This window comes from Hyposmocoma kahamanoa, unplaced genomic scaffold (assembly GCF_003589595.1).
Source record: "Hyposmocoma kahamanoa isolate Upper Pololo Valley unplaced genomic scaffold, ASM358959v1 92, whole genome shotgun sequence".
Lineage (NCBI taxonomy): Eukaryota > Metazoa > Arthropoda > Insecta > Lepidoptera > Cosmopterigidae > Hyposmocoma > Hyposmocoma kahamanoa.
Genome location: NW_020654748.1, coordinates 15,359,986 through 15,375,726, shown reverse-complemented (window position 1 = coordinate 15,375,726; position 15,741 = coordinate 15,359,986).

Sequence of the window (15,741 nt, the reverse complement as noted above, 5' to 3'; positions counted from 1 at the left end):
CACATTATAATTATTATTAAAAGTTGATATTATACCATTTTTCTTAATAAACTCCTTTTTGGTAATATTTTTACTTTTTTCATAATCTAGTATTTGATTGCGTTTTATGATCTTGTTTTTGAAGTTTATGAAAATTTACCTATTATTCCATCCATGTCTCAGGTATTGTGTTATGAAATCTGTATGTACTAAGTATTTATATAGTTTATAATAATTTAATGTTATTACATTGTTTTAGTATTACATAATTTTTATTTTAGTTATTGCGTCGTTGCGAAGAAATATCTTTTAGAAATTGCAGGATCTCTTGTTTGTATTTTTCTATTGTTAATTGTTATGTACGTGTCCTTTCTTTTGCAATAAACAATGAAATAAATAAAAATAAATCCTTAATTTGTAACTAAAGTAAATTTTCCTATTTAACAAGGATTTTTAATAATATAATATCAGCACTACCAGCTCATACAGTCCTTCACAAAAATTATGTTTTGTATTCATGACCACGGCCAACTTCTTATTAAATCACAATTACCTTGAACATTGAACACTATAGTAATACTAATCTAACAGGATAAGCTACACTTTATGTATATAGTAGCAGTAGAGCTCCTTGTGAAAGAGTTCGTCCAGAGAAGTACTGCCACCTTACCTATTTCTGCCGCCAAACAGTAATGTCAGCCTTACTGTGTTCCGATTTTGACGGGTAAGGGCGCTTGTGAAATTACAGGCACATGGGACTTGTCAACTTATGTCTCAGGGTGACGGGTGCAGCGGCCCTCAGATTTTTACGATTTAAAGCTCTGAGTGGCACTGCAACTATTATGGACAGGTGTGTGGCTTACCATCAGGCGTACGACTTGTTCTTCCCGTCACTTGATATTATTAAAAAAAACTTTACAGGTATCAAGACCACCACCCAAGTTCGATACTGGGTATGTCACCTAGGTGACACCGCGCATTCGCTACATGAGGAACTTGTATACCAGCAGCAAAAGTGGCAACACAAAACACCACCAAAGAAGAAATCCCTTGAACTTATTTGAAAAGCTGAAATTGCTCGCCTGCGTGAACACGTGAAGATCACCAATAATAAGACAAGTGTAGTAGTCTAATAGTTAGGCGGGGGAGACAAACAAGACTCAAAATGTTGTTAAAGTTATAACTTTAAATGTATGTATAAACTAGCTATTATAAAATTATCACTTGCATTTTATACTACTAAAACTTAAATGAAAATATTCAAGCTTGCAAATGTTAGGAATATGATTTTCCAGAAAAGGTTTTGTAAAAATACTTTGATACCCTAAGTTACCCCTATTTAGAAGTTGTTTCTAAATACCATGAGCCACTTATTTATTTATTTAGTGTCCAAACCAAATTTAAAGTAACTCCCTCCTTAAAAAGTTCCCATACAATTTCAGAATAAACATAAACAGAATTTTATTTCGAAATTTCTATACTTCGATACCCTGAGTTACCCCTTTTAGAAACTTACGTTATTAACACCTAAAATATGTAGGCTACTAGTTGAAGAAGTAGTTCGCTGACAGCGACGAATTATTCACACTTTTGTCAGTCGTTATCAGCGGACCGCTAGAGCATAATTTTTTTTATGTATACCTGTCATTTCCATTTATATATACAATTTTTAGAAATTACTTAATAATACTTGTTCATTCGCTCGGTAATATTGCGCATACTAAATAAATGACCCAAACATGAAACAAAAAATAATTAATTACTGCTCAATAAATAAAAAGAATTTGTGTAAATTTGTACACAAAGAGTTGCCGCTATCCAGAACTACCTGGAACACTAATGAGGACAGAAAGCTAATAATAGAAAGAATAGCCAAAAAATGCCGCAACACCTGTAAATTTCTTTCGACTAACCAATAAGAATATCATTGCCAGGGTGTGAAGGTTTGCTAATATTTGTTTTCTCATTAGAACAAGTCATAACACTTTGTAAGTGGCTGAAACGCTAACCGCGAAAAGCCAAGAAAGAATGAAAAAAGTTACGTGAATATATTGGTTTATTTTTTTCCATCCTCTAAGGATTATATTGGTATTATGCCGTGACAGATTATGAGGGTATTCGATTATTTTGTAATTTGATATTTTTATTAAATTTATTTTCTAATTATTTGTCCAATTATTGAAACGGAAAAAATGTCCAAAATATTAATAAGATGGCTACCCAATAACCGTATTTTGAAGTAATATTTTTTAAACTCTTGAACGCCGTCCTAAAACCTACTCTATAGTGGGTATGATTCAGTTTTGCTGTGATTTAAGACCAGTAATATGTACACCATGTAATAATGGGGAAATGACGATAATGTTAAAAACACTAGCGTAACAGATAAAGCAACAATGTCATGTGGGTAGGTAGTGCACCCGACTGTGATGTCAATGCTACGCCCGATTTCGTAGCACCTCGTAGCTTCATGTTACCCTGAATTGGTTACAACGCCTAAGAAGACTACTGCGCAGCTACGTTTAGTATTTTGGAATAATATCAATTCAACGGAAAGCGACAAACCAGGACCCTAGATTCATAACTTGTATGTACTGTTTATCAATGAGGTTGATTTGCTAACATCCAAGCTAGGATGATACTTCGTTTATATGGAGCGCTTTGCTCTTAATATGTAATATGTTACAGGAAATACAATTATAATACTACAATACTCGATTAAATGTATGTTTAATTTTATATATACCTGATTATAAAATATTACGTATTAAATTATAAAGTATAATAACAAAAGTTTTTGACATGAAATGTGTGTATGCAACTTAGATAGAATATTCATTGTGAAATAACAAAGCACTATCAAGTTTTTTATATTCTAGATAACTTTATGGAAGTTTCATCTAAACAATTTTAATTTTTAAGTTTACGGCAATTTACATTTTCAATAATAGATTTAGAATGTATGCTCACACAATACGTTCATACGTATTGTGTGAGCATAATTGTATTATATTATATTGTATTTTCATAAATATTTATATAACTTCCTTTTATTCTTTGACTCGCTTCAGGGCGCTATGCAAAATAAAGGACGTAATCACGAGTGCGGTTTATACTTCATAGTAGAGCAATAGAAAAAAAAAATTTAAACATCGAGGTTTTTTTCAAAAAAGGACAGGGCATTTCTCATTGTTTTTCTATGAGATTTTTCATAATCTATGAAATACGCCACTACCTTTTTCTGCTATGATCTAGCCGCGAACGACTAATGGGTTTAGTAGTAGATAGATATTTTTTCCTAAAAAGCTATACAGGTCTATTATTTCAATGACTATACTCAACTTGAAATAGTAACGTAACACCGTCATTATATTCTGCACTTGTGTCGAGGTCACCGGCTAGCTGAGCAACAGTCCACCATTGTTGCGCTACAATGCCCGGTACCGTAGTGAACTCTAGCCGCTTGAGCCGATTTTCCGACAAGATAACCAAATAGAGGACAAATTGGATTTAATGTATATGATAGTACTTATTTGCTACAATTGATAATGTTTAAATATGTAGCTAAAAATACAGCCATTTATGACGGAATATCTCTATGCATATGCTTGTATATTTTCTTATTTTCAATTTTTAAATATATATTAATAGGACCAACTCTTAATAACAAAGACAATATTGCACAGAGTAGATGCAGATACTGTTAATGCAGTCGTTTTCGTTATTTAAATTATAACGAAAACGACTGCAGTTCATGTCAATGCTATAGTCGTTTTTCTCTACGAAGAGTAAAATTGCTAGTATCTAATATAATACTTACTAGATATAGTTGATTGTACCTGGTGCGTGCAGCGGGTAAGTAGTCGATGGGTAGTGCGTATTGTGCGGTGACAATGAAAGTACGGCGTTTCTCGTGGAATAAGGCCAGCTGCGTTCATCGGCCCCGATCGCGCCGTTAGCGGCCGCTGGCAGAGACGCCTGCGTCGCCGCCGCTGCGCGAGCGCGTTGCGCATATACCCGCTAAATGATGCTGATCTAGGAGAACAGTGCTACTTTTCGCTAAAGTAAAACATGTGACGAGTGTCTCACGTTCAGTAATTGAAGACGTCAAGTATTCATATTTATTCAAGCATAATAATGCAAACTATTTAAGAAATAAAATATGGTAATATATGTAATGGTAATCAAGAAAAGAGTCTAAGATTTTTTCACATTTTAAAATTCGATCAATAAATATTAAGTTATTATTCGAACTAATTCTAATTTACTTTATTTATTTCAATGTTCGTTAAAACCAAAACAAATGAAATTAGCCATTCACTGCGTTACGGAAACTTCTAATTTTCCTTAAGTTCTGTGAACTGTTGTTGTTTACAATCGTCAGCCAAAAAGGCCGGAAAAACCACTGCGTTCGAAGAAAGTAATAACGGTAACTACGAATACGCGCCGGCGCAGCTCGCGTATGATTCACGAAACTTCTGGTCGGTGACATAATAAACCGAATTAACATAATTCCGTCGGTAAACAAATCGTACCTCTCTCCTTTCCTTCACTCTTACTCATCATGGTCACAACGTTACTCATAGGTTTGTCTCGAAATTTATGTGTAGATACTGATTTACTTATTAGCTATCATTTCACGTTGTACAAATTAACGTCTTCATAGTAATCCCTAATTTTACTTGATTAAAAAATATAATGCTGAGCCTACAGCCTCGTCAATTTTAAAGCATTGCATTGTCAACTCTAACAACCAAAAAGTAATTATACTACCAACATATAAAACCAATCTACATGTAAATAATAAATAGTAAGTAGAACATAAATTATAGATTATTAGAGTATAGAGAGATGCTATAGATTACAGTGCCTATTTTAATATTCTAGAACACAACAAATTATATTTTGGGATCTATCAGTTTGTGAGAGGAGCGCACGTCAGTCGAGTATGTAGGTGATTGCAGCAGCTTTCCGGTAATGTAACAGTCGTATGTGCCTGTAAGAATTCTGCTGGAGGTTCGTTGAACTTTCGCGAGTGCAGATCACAGGGTGGGGGAGCCACACTGGGTCAGCCTCGGCCGTCGGCACACTTACCTTGACTCGACGCACTTCGCGCCGCCGCCGCCGCTGCCGCAGTCGCCGTCACTGTTCTACGCTTTAGCAACATTAACACAAACTAGGCAAACGCCATTCTACCTTTTCCAATCATTGTTGTTGAGTTACAGCTAACAGGAAAGAGTTGCATATCCTTTTGATTTCAAAGTTTGATTATTTGTTATACTTACTAGTCACTTAAATTTTCTTTGCATGTAAAGGTGCTTATATGCATTTTACAACCATTGTGGGCCACGTATAACTTAAACCTTCCCACCAGAATAGACCTTCTTATAAATTATCTACGTTGTAGTGTACATTTAAATAGACTATAAACTCTTTTATACCTTATGGTAAACTCCTATGGGTAAACCCAATGCATGAGAATATATTGTGCTCTTTATTTTATTCAGATATAAGTAAATTTTATTTGTCTTCACACATGTTTCGGATAAAAGAAAAATAATTATTATCAATATCTGACACGGCCTCGTAACTCATGGTACAGCATTTTTTTTCTTCTGATTTGCTTGTTGCTGAGCCATAACAATATAATAAAGCCCCTTGTGAAAAATTTCGATCAGGGACGTACTGCCACCTCATCTTTTCTGCCGCCAGCATTTATGCATTACTGTGATTAGATTTTGAAGGGTGCTAGCGAAATGACAGGCACGTGGGTCTTGTCAATTATGGGCGATGAGCCGAGTAGCAATACCCGTCAGATTTTAGTCATTTAAAGCTCTGTCTCAACTGTTATAGACAGGCGTGTCGCTTAGGCACGACATGTCCATCTCATCACTTGATGACATAAAAAAAAAATTATCTCTTTACAATGTTACAGATGTGGTTTACATGAAATACTTATATATTATCCTTGTAAGAGACTAGAGTCCATATTACGATTTAATTTGTGTAACGGTCACCCAATTGGAGAATATGGTTTTGCAAAGGTAGCATTGTTTAAGGATCAAATTTTATAAAAACAATCATTATTAGATTGTTTTTAGCTTCAACTGAAAAACAAAAACGATGACAATAAAATAAAATGAAAGGAAATACAAATAAAATAAAAAGCTAACAGTAAAACATAAACAAAATAGACGTAAGTGTGAATGTGTGAATGTGTGAATGTGCGTGCGCATTCACAGCATCTTAAAAATGTATAATAAATAGTGTTTGACTTGTTTGGTAGGTGAGACAAATAGTTACTCACACAAGCAACGTTGACAAGGGCAATAATCGTGTCTGAGAAATGAATAATAATTTAAAACTGCCAACCATCAAACCACCTACTCATTCACAGCGACTGTAGGCGGAAATAGTAATAGATAGGTTTTTTGTTAATTCTCTGTCTGAAGTCAAGAGATTAGCGTGCGGTTTGCCTGTTTTTTCCTATAATATATTATATAAATGTAGTTCTTATGTACATCTAATGAAAGTTTGAAAGAATTTGTGGTCTGTTGACATGCAAGTTGAGAATGTATTATGAACAATATATTATTGAAAAGTAAATAAAAATAACACACAGTACAATTTTCACATATTTTACACTTTGCACCGAATAAAAAAATGATCTTTCTAATATCTCAATTTTCCAGCATTCCAGTCTTTCAAAGGATGTTCAATTTCCTCTATTGGAATCGAATGAGGTTTTATAGCACTGAAAGTAACTTTGCCAGTACCTTTGGTAATTAAAATTGATACTCTGAGAAAAGAGCGTTGCAGCTTTGGGTGAACGCCCGCCGCATCCGCCTTCTAAGCACTGCGTAAGAGTTATTTTGCCTTTTCTTGAACGTAATGAATCTAACCACTTACTAGTCCATCTACTCCCACCACCTTAAGTCTGAAAAGTTGACGAAATAGAAGGAAAACGAAAACGCCGCCGTTGCGTCAACAACAATTAATAAAGAGACGATAAATACAATTTTGACTTATGTTAATACAATAAACGATAAACACAATGTTAACAATCAAGATTTCAATCCTGTTAATTAAATATCTTCAAACGCGATATCATACTTCCAAGTCGTACCGCTGATGTTTTAAGGGAATCTGCAATTTTCACTAATTTCTCTTTCCTAAACGCAAATATCTCTTCCTCGAAATTTCTTTCGAAAAATTTTGCGTTGGTGCATATACATTATTATAGATATATATCACTATATGCGAAATTGTCTGTCAATGAAGGTATTAAGATCACTCAACGTGCCAGTCAAATATAAAATGTAAATTTAAAGTCTACTCAAAACAATCAAACAGCAATAAGGTTCAGTAGAGCCATTTCCAATCAATCATAACATAACCAATCATTTATTTATTCTTATCTCTTTGAAGTTTGAAGACTATGCAAAACGTTCCTAGTCCTGCATTTTACGAATGGGGTTGTTCGTGAGCTGTTAAGGTGCTAAATTACACTTCTCTGCTGTTCTCAGTAGAAAGGTGCAGGTCTGCATTGAGAATGTGCCCTCATTGGTTCTACACGACTTTTAAACAAATCGAGAGCAAAGTAAAATAATTTATTTATTGCAAGGTTGACCGTGCTAAATAGAAGACAAAACGCTTAACTTCAGAAACACTTGTATTGTAGCTTAAAACGGCTATGGTATTACTTCTGATGTATAATTGCCGTAACTAATGGGAAAGATATCTTGCATCCAAGCGTAATCGAAGATAGAATGGAGTACATTTAATAGGTCGACAGACATCAATTGGCATTCTACTAAATATCTATTAAATATACAAAATTTTAAGATGTAACTAGCGAAGTAGTTGTCCGAATTCAGGGTCAGAGCCTGTCTGTAAATGCATGAATTAAATTTTGAAGTGGAGTTTTTGAAAAATGGAATTTTTGAAGTAAGTAAAAAATATATATATTGTTGTCCAACATAACCATCGCTTATCATTATAAAACAAATATTTGGCAAGGCTTTAGTTTGTTAAACGAACATTGTAAGCCATTTACAAATAAGCAACTATATTTGTTGTGAATAAACAAACTACACACATACTTAGTTTATTTGTAAATGTATTGTTTCCTTAGCTACCGACTGGTATTTTTTTCCAGCGCCTTCGATGTCGATATTGTCATCGGAAATGTCAAAAACCTTTGGTTCATGCGGGTTACTTGTTTATTATCAGTTAGTGCAAAAGTACGACTAGTAAAGGGCTATATTTCTTCATCATTCGAGTTGTAATTTTGGACACGCTCTATTCACCTCAACCAGCTTCTACGTTTATAATAGTAGGTGTCTAGAAGTTGTATCCAAATATATCGTCTGAAAGGAAACCGTGGTAACAGCCCCTTTATAAAGCCTTACATGTCCACAAATTTGACTTAAAGATTAATAAAAAAACATATAATGTTAAAATATGTAAATTGCGTCGAGTAGCAATTAATTATTAACTAATGGCATATAGTAATATAATCTAATGTACCTAATAAAGAGGTAAACCAAAAAAGCTAGACAAAGCTACACAGCCAGGTAAACATAAAGTTTTAAAGACGCAATTTAAACGTCGTTAGAACGTCTCAAAATTGGCTAATAGCAGGCATTGACTCTATTCGACTCTCGGGTTCAACGCTCGTCCATTCGCTCACTCAGCCAACAATGGCGTTTTTGTGCAGCCTCGCTTTTGGCTATGACATCATCTAGCCGCCTCTACAGCGCAAACATATTTATTCTAATAAATCAAAAAGCTTGTTCTGCCGTATTGAAATGATAAATATATTATGTATGCAGGTTTCACTCGATAGTCTGTGAAATAATTAACGTAATGTTATATCTGCGACACGCAAAACCAGATACATAGCTTGATATACAGTTAAACCAGATGTTATGGGTAAGCTCGGAACATGATTATTACATATGAAGCAACGTGTATAATTTAAAAACCAATAACAAAATATTTTTTTGGCACTATCCTGAAACGCCCAGGATTAGTGCACTAACAGTAACGTTGAAGCCTTCCAAGACGCATATCAGTTTTATTTACAGAATGGAGATTCGTACCTTGTTTTGTTGACCTTTTTTCTTCACCATCAATTAACACTACGCTAACTTCACTCCACGGCTAGGGTTGGCTTGAAGAGATCTCTTTTAGAGACAAGCTCACCTTTGTTTATGTCCTTTGTAACATGTATTTTCAAAGCCATTTATTTGTGCAATAAAGAATTAATATAATTAACTTAAAGGTTTTTTCGCCAGTAATTCAACTTTTTAATTATATATTGATACCTATATATGACAGTATTATGTACTTTTTGTATTATTTTCTTAATTTTGAATGTAATTTAAATTAGCTGAATAATTTGGCATTAAAAACGCAAAGTCGACGAAATTCGAGTTAGCGTAGTGTTAGTTACTGGTGTCGTTTTATGAAAAAACTTTTATTTTTATTAAAAATATGAACTAACCACGTTACAGTATTTATTGGTTGACAGCAATAAACAAGCAGCGGGTGGCCGCTACTGACCGCCTATGTCTGCGTACAAGAAGTCACTTTAACGGGGTAACTCGTCGACTTTGTTGATAGTAAATATTATCCAATAAAAAACCTATAGTAGATTCACTCATTTCATTGATTAGCAATTAATTTAGACGTTCCACTGCTGGGCACGGGTCTCTCAGCCCATTGCGTAAAACATCTACGTGCAGGTTTCATTACGATGTTTTCCCTCACCGAAAAACTCATTGCAAATTTCGCACATAAATTCCGAAAAACTCAAAGGCGCGAACTCTGATTCGAAACCCACAGCCTACCAATATCGTAAATATGACAATGAATGAAAATACTTCCTACATATAAATATAGACAAAATAAACTTGTTTATAATAAAATATCCGTTGACTACCTAAACATAGTACCATATATGACATTAAATACTGCGTAGTAATTTTTGCCATATCAAATTCAAGACCAGCAGCTATCGGGCCCGCATACGTGTTTTTTTTTAAGCAGTTTTTACAAGTGGGTAGGTATAGTCGGACGGGACATGCAAAAACGCGAGGAATAATTTTGGTGGAGGCTTTGTGCCCTGCGTCGGCGGTTACGTAAGTTCATCTAGCTCCAAGGTCGCGGCCGTTGCTCCCAAATCGCTGATCGCGTCCTGTGAGGGAGGGGAGACTCTAGCCGTGTTCGAAGGTCCACCATTTTTTTTGGCTTACTCGAGGCTCACTCTGGCTTCCCGAATTCTGTAAAACCTTGAACCTGGCTTTGATTGTCTATTATTATTTAGCAATTTCAAGGTTCGCTGTCTGGAACTTGTTTGGGTAATCACAGTATCTAATTATAGCAACATGCAGCTTAGCCGTATCTATTTGTTACTAACAAATAAATACAGAAATCAAAATCTAAACAAAGTTTTTAAATCTATTTGTGTAGTATAAAACGTTAATGGGCAAACAATTTTATGTTTATTTTTATTCAGCTATTTGTAAATTTTAGGGAGTACTCAATATATTTATTTAAGTTTAAGTTTTTGGATGCACAAACTTTTTTGTAATATTTTATAATAATCAAGTGACGGACGAATAAGTGCGCCTTGTGCTACTGTAGGCTAGGCTCTACTCTATGAATAGAATCACTGGCTGAATGAATATAGTTTTGTAATTTGAATGTTTTTTGAAAAATGAAATAAGAAGAGGACATCTTGATAGATTACGAAATGTAACCCAACGCTGAAATTATGTGAAAAAGTACAATAAACCAAGTTTTGAAGATTATTCCAGTAAAAATTCATAAAAATACCTCTCGCTACGCATCCCAAGCTACGCCCCGGTTACAAATGGTGGAATACGCCGGCTTACAAATTATAGAAGTACGAATCCCGAAGTGAAAATTTTTTATATTTTTACTTTGAAAAATCTGCCAATAGAAGAGATATAATATAACTCAAGCCTGCAAATGATGGACGCAAGCTTACGAATGATGAAAGGATTCCGATGAAGAAAAGTCCGTCGTGAAATATTTTTATATGTTTTTACGACACAACTTCCAGGAAAGCGTACATAAGGGCGTAATTTATATTTTTATATTTAATATTGATTTATAATTGGTGCCAGTAAAAAGTGCGAGAAGTGAATATGTATTGTGTACCGGCACAAAGATTCAATGGATTCGGCGACGTCCGTTCGGAGATTTCCCTCACAAATAGATTATGCCCGAGAATTTTATTATAGGCGACAGGGGCCTAATGAATCGCTGATAAGTTATTTTTATAGTTTGGATAAGTTAGCGACGAAAGCGAATATTCAAGATGTTCAGTTTATTAAGCATTTCTTGAAGTCTTTGATACCCAATTTCCAATGGATGCTGGCTAGTAATTTGTATTTATCTAAAGAGGAGTTGAGAAAAACAATTATACAAGTAGATGATATATTTAATCACGGTTATAATGTGAGTCACCAAAATATTGAATTGCCAGTATGTTGTCACATGGAGCACTCTCACTGTTGGCAAACACAGGGTGACTCTGCACCGATAATTAGACCCGAGTCTAAGCAGTCGGAATATCAAGTGCCACGAGCACCAGTCGTGCAACAGGATACGCCAAGTCAAGGGTATTCACAGGCACATAGTAGTGGATCTTCGTCGGGATCTCCTCAACGTGGATGGCCAAGCGCAGCTGAACATTTAGAAAATTTGTCTACATTTGATAGTTTTAGTGTAGATAGGGCACCTTTTGTATCTGTTTTTATTAATGATGTAAGTTGCGAGGCGTTGGTGGATACTAGTGCTTCGGTTTCGATAATTTCTCGTTGTTTTGCAGAAAAGTTACATTTGCGTATTGACGATAATCCAAGTTTTCCTTTGCGTACAGTGGGCGGAACGCCAATAAATGTGCAGTCGTCCACCAAAGTGTCGTTGACATTTATTGGAAAGGAATATCAATCAAGGTTGCTGGTTATAGGATTTTGAAGAATATCTTGTTTTGGGTCAAGATATTTTAAAGAAACATGATTTTAAGTTGTCAAAATTAGAAAATGACAATAAAATTTCTTCTTTCTAAGTCCATGACAGATATTGGGTTAAAGAAAGAAAAGTCTTCTTTGAAACCGATATCAAAAAGTTTAGATAACTTCTTGCTAGATAGATCGGAAGATGTAAACTCTTCGGTTTTGCCAGAAATAATAGATAAAGTTGACGTGAGTGATGAGATGTGTCAATTGCGTCAAGGTTGTGATTTCAATAAAAATAATTATAAATATGCTTGGCCGAAGTTAAATATAAAATATAATTCGGAAAGCGACATTTTTAAACCTGTTCGCGTAAGTAAAGTGGAGAATTTACAAGGCAAGTGTATAGAACGAGCAGCCTCGATAGATTCGCATAGAGAATATATAGGTAATGTGCAATCGCAAGAGAAGCGTATATTTGATAAGAAAGATAGGATTGCTTTGCTAACTAGGAGGTATGTTACGCGGAAGTTAGGGTAGTATATCGGTTGAGTATAATTAATTGTATGGTGAGAAGATTAGGTATAAATAGGAATAGATTGGGTAGGCAGGATCTACTGCATGCGAGTAGAATGAAAACGTTCTATAGGAAGTAATCTAATGTTTTCTTGGTTTCTACTAGGTTAATTAAAACTTTTATATTTATTTTTCACATGGAGCCACGATGACATTGTGAGGAATAATTTTGAGGGAACTTGTTATTTTCCGGCAATGCAGACTTTGAAGGACGGGAGGAGAAGATGACTGCTGATTTGGATTGGATAGATATAGCTTACTTTTCCTTTTTTTAATTTCATAGATATACTATCCAGTGTGTGTTCATAGTTCGTGGTCACTCTCCCAGATGAACAAGAACTGTCTGCATTCCAGGAAAATATAATTATTTAATTATTAGAAATCCTTCTTGTGGTGTACCCTCATATCATATGTATGTTAGGAAATTGTCGTTGTTAGGGTTATATGTGTGTTTGTTCCTGTTTGTTTAAAGAAAGTGAGAAAAGCTGAGGGAACGTGGATAGCTGCAGGATGAGGACTAAGGCAGCTGGGAGACCAATATTGATGTAACCCAGTGATCATCCGATGGATGCTCAAGCCTGTGTTGTCGTTGTGGCAGCATGCACGTTGAGGACAATTTAGGGAAACAGTTAGGAAGTAGTGATGTTTTGAATTTAGTTAGTTAGGATCATTCAGCCAGGCTAGAGTCGCTGAAATAAAGTGTTAGGCTTTAGTCAGGTTTCCTAATTAGCTAAGATAGCGAGTAATTATATTTTGATTTGTTTGATTAGGATGTGGTCATGGTCTGTCCTTTTAGATAGGTTTTTGGCAGACTAAAGCCATAGCCTCCTCGGTGGTTATTTGTAGGTAAGGTAATAGCTTCCGAGCAGTGTGTGGCTAGCCTATAGTAAAGGCTGATCACTTATGTAAGTTGCCTATCCTAGGTAGAGCACCAGCTAGGGATGTTCACCCCTTCAGCTGTGAGGAAGAGGGATGTAGGCTAGGCACTACTCTATGAGTAGAATCACTGGCTGAATGAATATAGTTTTGTAATTTGAATGTTTTTTGAAAAATGAAATAAGAAGAGAACATCTTGATAGATTACGAAATGTAACCCAACGCTGAAATTATGTGAAAAAGTGCAATAAACCAAGTTTTGAAGATTATTCCAGTTTATATTCATAAAAATACCTCTCCCTACGCATACCAAGCTACGCCCCAGTTACAGTACGCTACACGCCTATTCTTATGGACAATTGCAGTGCCACTCAGAGCTTTATATCGCAAAGATCTGCGGGGCACTGCCGCACAAGACTCATGCCTATAATTTCACCAGCATCCTTACCATTCAAAACCGGAACACAATAATGGTGATATTAGTGCTTGGCGGCGGAAATAAGTAAGATGGCAGTACTTCCCTGGACGAACTATTTCACAAGGAGCTATACTGCTACTAAATTAAACCTCCTCCGACCTCCGCCTGTGATACGCCTTTACGACTGTCTCTGGTGGACCCGGACTGGGTATGGACTCACTGGGGCTTATGGTGAGCTGCAGAGACGGACATGTTTGTCTGCCCCTGTAGCATGTGGCCGGGGCGTCTTCTCATGCGCAGTGTCGCAGGACACTGCAAATGACATCACCGGCACTAGACAGGAAAGCTAGTAAAGGATAAGCTAGATATCCTCCGGGCTCTCCCGTTGCTTGGTTATTGGGAACTGGAGAGACGTTGTTTTTCCGCGTAGGGAACTGAACGTGGCTTACAGCTCCGCCACCAATGCGGAGATTTGGTAGTGGACTTAGAGTCGACGACTTAGCAGCGCCTACAGCTTCGGTACCTATCTGGAAAATAGGAAGGGTACTGTACGTAAAACCCTGGACACTGGCTGATCAGGGGTTAGAATCTGAACTTGTAAGGTTCCTGTGCGCGAACAACAGTTAGTGCCCTTCTTATATTCCTTAAGGGTCACTATAATCAAAACTAATGTAGAAAGATGTGGGCTGTACCATGATCGTTTCGGTGAAGGAAAACATCGACAGAAAACTTGTGTATATCTGCAACACAATTGATGATGTGTGTGAAGTTGCCAATCTGGATTGGGCTCACGTGGGAACTACAGCCCAAGAACTCTCATTGTGAGAGGAAATCTGTGCCCAGCAGTAGGACTATATTTGGCTAACTTAATTTGACATCTTACCATTAACGGATTCGTGTGCTCTACAAATGTCTAACAAAAAAAAAAATGCAAAAAATCTTACCGTTTCTCCAAAAACCCGCTACCAGAAATTAATGATCCATTTACAGGGAAAGCAGACTTGAATAGCCATGCTACTGGTACCATAAATCAAAGTAAATATGCAATACTTTGTAACAAAATTCTCCACTCAAGGGGTGGTCAAGGTCAAGACAAAGCTATCAATAAAACCCTTTCCTTTACAGTTTCGGCTCCTGCATAATAGAACTTGTATCGAGAATAACTCAAATAATAGAGCCATGCGGGCACTGTCATCTACAAAATTAACTATAGGAATAAGTTTTTTTTATGATCCTTTTAGGAATTATTTCCAGAACTTATTGAAATCACTTGAAGTTCGGGATGAATAATTCGGCTTAGATAAGTCTCTATCATTTTTAGTTCGTGGGCACAATATCACATCATAAACTAAAACATTTACATGTATTTATATCAATCTTATAAAATAATTCACAGCAAATAATGTACCTACGTAAAAATAAGTTTCATAACTTTTTTATATATTTTGGAATTCAAACAAATGCACATATATATAATAACAGTTTTTTCAACGCTTTCTTCAACAATCGCATATATTTTCGTCACAGGAAACGTAATAGTTTCTATGTCATTGTGTTTTTGTCGTGCAATGTGTGTTTGGGTCGATGAAGAACCGTTAGCATTTTTTCAACTTGGGCCTTATGATGGCTACCCTTTCAAAGCAAAAAATCGTGAGGGTTCGGCAGGTAGAGCAAATCTGATCGAAGACTGCGATTATGACGAACGATTGATGTAATATGTTCAAAGCACCTTTCTGTTCAGATGTTTCACATTTCTGTATATAACTGTAAAAAAGATCTTTTGGCTCACTTAAGTGCCTTTGTCACCGTGTAGATTTGCCTTGAGATTATCCCTTAACGCTGGGATATACAAAATCTTGGCGATTATGAAAATAACAGAGAACGGGCTAACCACGTGCCTTT